The sequence below is a fragment of the Alligator mississippiensis genome, chromosome 2, assembly GCF_030867095.1.
Source record: "Alligator mississippiensis isolate rAllMis1 chromosome 2, rAllMis1, whole genome shotgun sequence".
In the NCBI taxonomy this organism is placed as follows: Eukaryota; Metazoa; Chordata; order Crocodylia; family Alligatoridae; genus Alligator; species Alligator mississippiensis.
Window position 1 is genome coordinate 307471623 of NC_081825.1, and position 7365 is coordinate 307478987.

Below are 7365 nucleotides of genomic sequence, written 5' to 3' on the forward strand. Positions count from 1 at the left end.
GTGGGTTGCGCTTCCGGGAACCCACTTGTGGGACCCCGAGTCATAGTAAACAGTAATGGACGGGGGATTATCTTCAGATCAATCCCGGAACCAGGCTGGAACATCGAGTGGTTCAAGATAGCGGGTAAGCACCGGATCAGAAACAGAAAGGGGGAGATGGAGACATGCGGTAAGACTGGAACAGTTAGTGGCGGTGTCGAGGGTTTCAGCCCAAGCAGACAACATAAGTAGGACGGTGTTGGATGACGGCAGTGGGCTGGCGTCTTGAGGTGAATCGGCGTCCCATTCATGTTGCGGGCCGAATGGCGGATCGGTCAAGGCCCAATCAATCGAGAACAACAGGATACAACACTGGCACAGAGCTACAGAGGGTGTCATGTTGACAGATCTGAAAAATATAACAACTACGGACAGGGGTTAGAGAGCCACAGGAGATAAGTCTGTTCGACGACTTAGCCAGTTGTGGTGAGCCAAGACGTTGCGTCGAGGAGAGGCTGTTTGGAGAGAAATTAAGTAAGTATTAGGGAATTCGCCGGGCTGTACGATTGTCCCTGCAACAGGGACAGGTCGGCGATCGTTCGCGGCAGGAATGGAGACTCAGACTTGGTCTGAGGCTGCATAGCAGGGAGTCCAAGGGGGTCGAGAGAGGGCGGTGCGATCCTCCCAAAGCAGTGAGTTTTCGGAGGGGTTGGCGGCAACCGTAGCGATACGGTAAATATACTCGGAGTCGATGGCTATGACAGGTACTGGGAGGGTGCCATTGTGACGTTCGAGGCAATGTTCTAAAACGCTATAGAAAGCTTGCAATAATATCCGTATGAGATGACATGGACATATATTTTCACGCACGACTCTATAGACGAAGAAGACACCGGAACGTTTGCCGGGTTTCTGCAATAGCGGTGAGGCCAGGCGCTGTGTGATTCTTGACGCTTAAGGTTTAAGGGCCTGCGGGAGGCGTCCCAGGTCAAGTAGCTAGTTCCCGCTATAGCATAGAGGAGTTGAGTAGGTGTTGGCTCAAGGGGTGGGTCCACATGTCAGGCATGGGCGCGGACTACGAGCGCCGGGAGGGTGGCCGCCAGCAGGAGTATGGGCCAGGCCCGGTTATGAACCAACTTATCCGTGTCCACACACGCCTCCCTACTCCAAGCCGGCTGCCGCATAAGCGCCGTACACTCCGCAGGGTCAACTATCTCGGACCCGTTTTCCAACACTAAACGTCCCGTCCAGATGACGATGGTTTCGCCTGGCTGAATTTTGGTATCCTTTGCTAGGTCTTGTAGTTCCCCTCTTGTACGGGTATGAAACGTAGTAGTAACCTGGGTGTTCCCCGTTTGATCTACTAAGGTCTTGGTGATGGCGACTGGGTTGGTGTGCATGGGGTGAGCAGCCATATCGATGCCTACATTTTTGTCGAATGGGCATTCGTTCGGGGGGGAAGGCAGCTGGATAGGGGGGCGGGGTTTCTGCCTCGAGGGGAGGGGCTGACTCCACAGGGAACGCCTCCTGTCGTGCGGGGGAAAGATCTTTATTACTCACGGTCTCCGCCTCTTCTCTTCTCCGCCCCTGCACTGCTGCCTCGGCGCCATCTTTAGGTGCTGTCAGAACCCATTGTTCATATGCCTATAGTGCAGTGGAGAAGTCTGTACCTAGAAAAAGTTCCCGCCAAATTGCAGCTTCTTTGCACAGTGGAGTTTTCTGCTGCAGAGGAGAACCCCGGGTGCAGAAGAGTTCCCGCCAATTCGTAGCTTTTTTGCAGGGTGCATTTCTGAGCTGCAGAGAGGAAATGCACATTGCAGGCAGTTCCCGCCATTTGTATTTAAATTTGAGTCCTGCAATTGGCCAGTTCTAAATTATTCACACGTAGCGGCCAGTGATTGGCTTGCTAGCCGTATAAGAGGTTGAAGCAGTTTCCGCCCAAGTTGGAGAACTCCACACACACCTCGTGGAGAGCTCTGAGCACGCTGTGGAGCCTAGCAAACTCCGTGTGTGTCTTAGAGCGAACTTAGCGGCCTGATCAACCACTAAGGACTCCCTGTCACCGACCCAAGGGGGCCTAGCACACCCCCATCCGAGACGTAAGACGACTGCCGGCCCGAACACCCCGAACTCCCCGACACATTTGCAGACCGACCAAAGAAACTCTGTAATTTCTGACTGACTCCTGTACCCGTTTGCAACTGTAATCGAAGCAAGCTTCTGACCTGCACTGTACGAGCAGTGTAAGTAAAGCAATCTATTTTATTAAATCAATACGCTTGAGTACCTGATTCCACTCCAAGCATCACAAGTACCCGCCCGCCGACTAGGGCTCCTAAAGCCCCGAACCCCGCACCACGGCTCTCGGCGGCGACAGGTGCAGTCACGGCATGGTCGGCGGCCATCTTCATGAGCGTCTGTATCAAATTCGCTTGATTCGTGGCGTGTCTCATTAGCGTGGAAAACGAGCGAAACAAGATATTAAGCATTTTTTCTTTGTCCCACTTTTGTCCGCCCCACTTAGAGGAATTTTTACCCTCCTCTTCTAGGTTCTCCCTCCAGGTAGTCAATATTTCATTTTCGGCCCCTCCCGGAATAATAGCCGGACAATAAAACTTGTCAGGGGGGGTATCACAGCCTCCTCCTGTCTTGAGGTGTTGTATGCACCAGGCAAATTCTTTTTCGGGGGCGCGGTCAATGCCCCCACCCATCGGTTTGATCCGACTAAGTTTGACCTCCGCCACTACGTCGGGGGGGCCGGTACAGGACAGAGGGGCATGACAGGAGGCAGCCAAGCGCAGCGGGACTGAGCCCGGACACCACCCATTCCTTAGCTGCCCCGGGCTGGTATGTGAGCGTGTCGGTCGGCTGGATGGACAAATAGCCCCCTAACTTTCCATTTTGTGCGACCCGGTGGTAGGCAATGTGGGCCCAAAGGCCGTCCGCATCAGTGGGCGGAGGCCGCTGATGGTTCACCCCCGAGCAGTACTTTACTAAGGGGTCTGCATGTGTTTTCCCTTCTCGTCTCAGAGGGGTCGCCCTGGGTTTTGGATATCGATGGGCGTTGGCGAGACTGAGATAGAATTGGCCAGATTCCACCCTGTTCGCTTAGTCTTGGACTCTGGAAAGATTTCTTCTGGATTCTTTGGTTGTTTTATAAGACTGCCACAATTTTTAGTGTCCCCGTGAACCAATTGGCTTCCATTATTCTGTTCGTTATATGGTGGTCCCCCCCCCCCAGGTTTGAGTCTCCCCCCGGGTTTGAGGGAGCGCCCAACATTTACGGCAATAGTGTGACAATATCCGCAATGGCTGCGGCTGCTATCTGTGAGTTAGTACATGGTGGCTGCTTATCTGTAAATTAGTACAGTCAGTGCTTTCCCAAAATGACAGCTGGTCACTCGGGAGCAAGCAGCAAATATTATACAAGAATTTTCTTTTTGTTGTTAAAACCACTGCAGCGTACTTTCTTTTCTTCCCAGTGCTGGAAAAGGGACGAGATGCATTCTCGTAGCCTTCTCCTTTCACCTCTATACCTAGGGGGATAAGCACCGCTATAGATTTCCAGATCTTTTGGCTTTGGGGAGCGTTAGGGCCCCCACCTGTAATATTTTGGGCACGTGACCTCCCTATATCTCAGGGGACAGGTCTTATGCCCTCTCGTTTTTTGTTTCTTTTGGCTGCTTGGTACCTTGCACGCGTGATTACTGCTCGTCTTCTTGAGGGCAGGCACTGTGTTCCCCACCCGAGGCCCTGGAGACGAGTGCCCTGGCACTTGGCTAGCTGTTCTTTTGCGCCCCTGGCCTGCAGCCTGTAAGCAGGGCCCAGATCCCCTTGATTCTCCGGGGCGGGTCTCGTTGCACTTGATGACATTGGCCAGAGACGATACCCACAGACTACTGGGAAGGCTGCAGGCTTCTGGAGGATATTGAGTGCACTGGGACCCCGAGGCTTAGTGACCTTCCTATAACTCAGGTCCAGGTCTCCGCTCCTCTGTTCTGCTGCTCCTGGCACTATGAGATGCGCCCCTGCACCCTGTAAACAGGGCTGCAACCCTACCCCTCTGACCTTGGGGGAGGAGGGCTCCTTTAGCCCTTTGGGCTCTGGCTTCCGTGGTAGGAGACTGATATCGTGGCCCTTATGTCCCCAGAATGGGGCAGCTTTAAAGTGTGAACGAGACTGCCTGGGGGACTTGTCAGCTGGCATTTGGGTTTTGTCTGGGCTTCATGCCCCACCAGCCAGCTGTGTGCAGGGAGCACCGCCCTGTCAGCAGGGTTTCCGGTGTTTGTGGGCACCGTTCATGGTGCCGCCCTAGCAGTTCTGTCCAGAATCCCGGCCCATCACACTCTGCTTCTGGCTGGCCCAGATGTCAGCAGCCGAGCCCACAGATGTCCGCCCTCCCCGCTTTCCATGGACAGAGGACAGAGTAGCCACAGATCCAGGTAAGGGTAAAAGAGGGAGAGAAGTTGGGGCCTGCAGACCCATTTTCCGTGGCGCTGACTTGCATCATGTTTCTGTCTTGTTATTTCTCTCCCCAGAAGGAGAAGCAGAGAAGATGACAGACAAATAGGAGTTAACGGATAACCAGGGCAGAAATCCATGCAAGGCAACCAGGAGGCAAAGGTAAGAGAGGTTTAGTAAAGACTCAGGGTATGTGAGTCGTGGAAGGCTTGGAGTGCCAGGATGCTCTGGGTCTCCCAGCGAGGCACAGGTCTCCTGCTCTGCTTTCTCCAAATCCTAGGCTACCTGATGGGGTTTTGGCAGAAGTGTTACCTCAAAGGGGATTACAGGGAGGGCTGCAGGCTTCTAGAGGAGCCTGAGCGCATTGGAAACCCTTCACATCAAGGCTGAAAAGGGAGAAGTTGCAGCCACTCGGTGTGCACTCAGGCTGCCTTGACTCGCATCCGGTCTCGGTCTTTGTTCTCGGAGTCCTCAGAATCGCCGGCAGCGAAGCGATGAGGCAGGAGGACAGCCAGCCAGGGAAAAGGGTGCGAAGGAATGGGACTCTGGACACACGGACTGCCCTGCCCTTAGGTCTCGGTCACATAAGGGCCAAAATGCAGCTAAGGGACACTTGGCGCAGTGGGACCTCCCTGTAAGCAGGAAGCAGGTCCCGGCTCTGGAGGCTGTTGCTCTTGCAGAGCTGTCAGGTGAAAGGAGGACTCCTTTCACCTGACAGCAGGAAGATGCCCTCCCTGTCGCCTCCCCTTTGATTCGATGCATCTTCACTTGCTGGCCATGATTGCACAGTGTGGCTGCCCTGTAACCAGGGTTCGGGTCTGCTGCTGCAGCTGGCTGCTGATGGAGCAGCCACCTTGTTACCTTGCCTTCTGCTTCCTGCCCAGAGGCGAGACTGAGCTGTGCGGCGCCTTCTACATTGTAGCTGCCACACAGTAAGTGTGTGAGAGCGCTGCCATAGCTGGCTGGTGGGGGAGAGACCCTCCTGTAAGTGGGGCGCATGTCTCTCTTTCCCCCTGTTTGTGCTGCACAGGAGACACTGGTTCCTTGAGGGCCATGAGCTTCCTGTACCTTGGGCTCAGGTCTCTAAACTCTTCTCTGCTTCCCTTGCTGCTTTTCAAAACCTCCCGCCTTTCCCCCCTGTAAGCAGGGGGTTGCTCACCCCTGACCTCAGCTTGGGGTCTGAGGCCTCTTTTTACTCCTTTGGGCGCTGTGGCTTCTGTGACAAGAGGCTAACGTTGCAGCCCCCTTGTCTTCCAAACACGGGGCAGCTTTGACCCCTAGTCAGAAGACCGCCTGAGGCACTTGTCAACTGGCATTCAGGTCTCTGCAGGTTTTCTCTGGGCTTCATGCCCCAGCCGCCGCCAGCTGCGTGCAGGGAGCACCGCCCTGTAAGCAGGGTTTCCGGTGTTGGCGGTCACCGTTCAGGGTGCTGCCCTAGCAGTTCTGTCCAGAGTCCGGGCCCGTTGCGCTCAGCTTCTGGCTGCCCGGGATGTCAGCAGCCCAGCCTGGAGACATCTGCCACGGTTCCAGGTAAGGCTAAGGAGAGACAGAGGTTGGGTCCTATACTCTGGTTTCTGATGTGCTGACAGTGTCTCTTTGGTTTTTAAGGTCATGCAGAAGACAGGAGATGAGCAACCCAAGGAAGGAAGAAACCCTTGCCTGCCCAGCAGGAGGGAAAGGTAAGGGAGTTTGGACACGGTGTCTGTCCTCTGCAAGTTACATCCCCAGGTTGTCGACCTTGTGTTTAGCGCCTTGTGGAAGGTGGGAGCAGCGGGGCAGCCGCACACACAGGATTCATGTCTTAGGTCCTGCTGTTGTCATACGTGGGTAACTGCTCGGGCGGTAGTCACTCTCATTTAGTAAACTGGAGGCATGTCGCATCCCCCTTGTTCTTAAAGGACACCAAGGTTGAGCATATCATGGGCAATGGAGCTGCAATCTTGTAGCGGGGTGTGCAGTTCATTGCCAGCTATCTCCAGGTCTGTTTTGTGTACTCTTGCAGGTCCCTGAAGAGCAGCTGGAGAGGAAGGAATGGAAGCCGGAGAAGACAGCCCGGGAACAAGAAGTGTGGGTCGGGGTGGGCAGGAGGAAGGGGAATGTTTAATGTCTGCTTAGATAGGTACAGATGGAGGCTGTTGAGTGCCTCTCTACACTTTCACACACCCTTTAGGAGCAAGCAGCCGCAGGCTTCAAGTTGCACCGTGCACTCGGTCTTGGGTTGGCCCCGATTGTGTGCAGGGCGGTTGAGTCTTTGTACTAGTTGCGTGTCTTGATATGGAGCAGTCAAGGGTTTTGCAGGTTGTTTGGCTTTGCTAGTTATGCAGTGGATCGGAATAGATGTGCGATCAAGGGCGAAGGGTTTTCTCGGTTGGGTTGTTGAGCGGTTCTCGGTGTTAGCGTAGAAGTGCAGGTTTGTGCTCGGTTCTGTTTGTGGCTTGGCTGTAGCTTGCTTAGGCTGTAGGTTGCGGGGCCAACTGGGGCTGTTTGTGGTGAACTTTGTTTGCGTCTGTCAATTAAGACTCCACGAGTGTTTGAAAGTGTTTAATCTCCAGCTCCACGGCCAGTGAGGATGAAGAAGATGTCTTGTGTCCAAAGGATCCTAAAGGTAGTTGGCGCGGTCAACGTCAAACCACAAGAAGCCAGCTGACCTATGATGTGCACAATTGAACAATAAACGGCCTAAGAAATCTCACCTCGTATCTCGTGCTTTTCTATGCTGTGAAGATTTGGCCACGGGCCTTTCCTGTTGAGAGCTGGCTGAAGGATGAACATTTTCAGTGTGTCTGCTGATCCGACCTGTGTGCTGACTTGTGCAATGCAAATATTTCCCCTTCAGTTTGACCAGTGGTGAAAGAATGTGTAACACATGGTTCCTAATCTTCAGTTGACAATTGTTAATGCACTTTTTTTTTTGAAGAAGAAGAA

General features: G+C 53.8%; 1 long non-coding RNA gene across 2 annotated transcripts; it reads left to right on the forward strand.

The window, feature by feature from the left end:
• Positions 1-1509: 1509 nt before the first annotated feature.
• Positions 1510-7365, forward strand: LOC109281956 (uncharacterized). 2 transcript variants are annotated; one of them, XR_009460346.1, is made up of 3 exons: positions 1510-4602; positions 6049-6119; positions 6443-7365. It is a non-coding gene; the product is annotated as an uncharacterized LOC109281956 (long non-coding RNA). The 2 variants fall into 2 exon arrangements; XR_009460345.1 differs by lacking the exon at positions 1510-4602 and adding an exon at positions 5817-5970.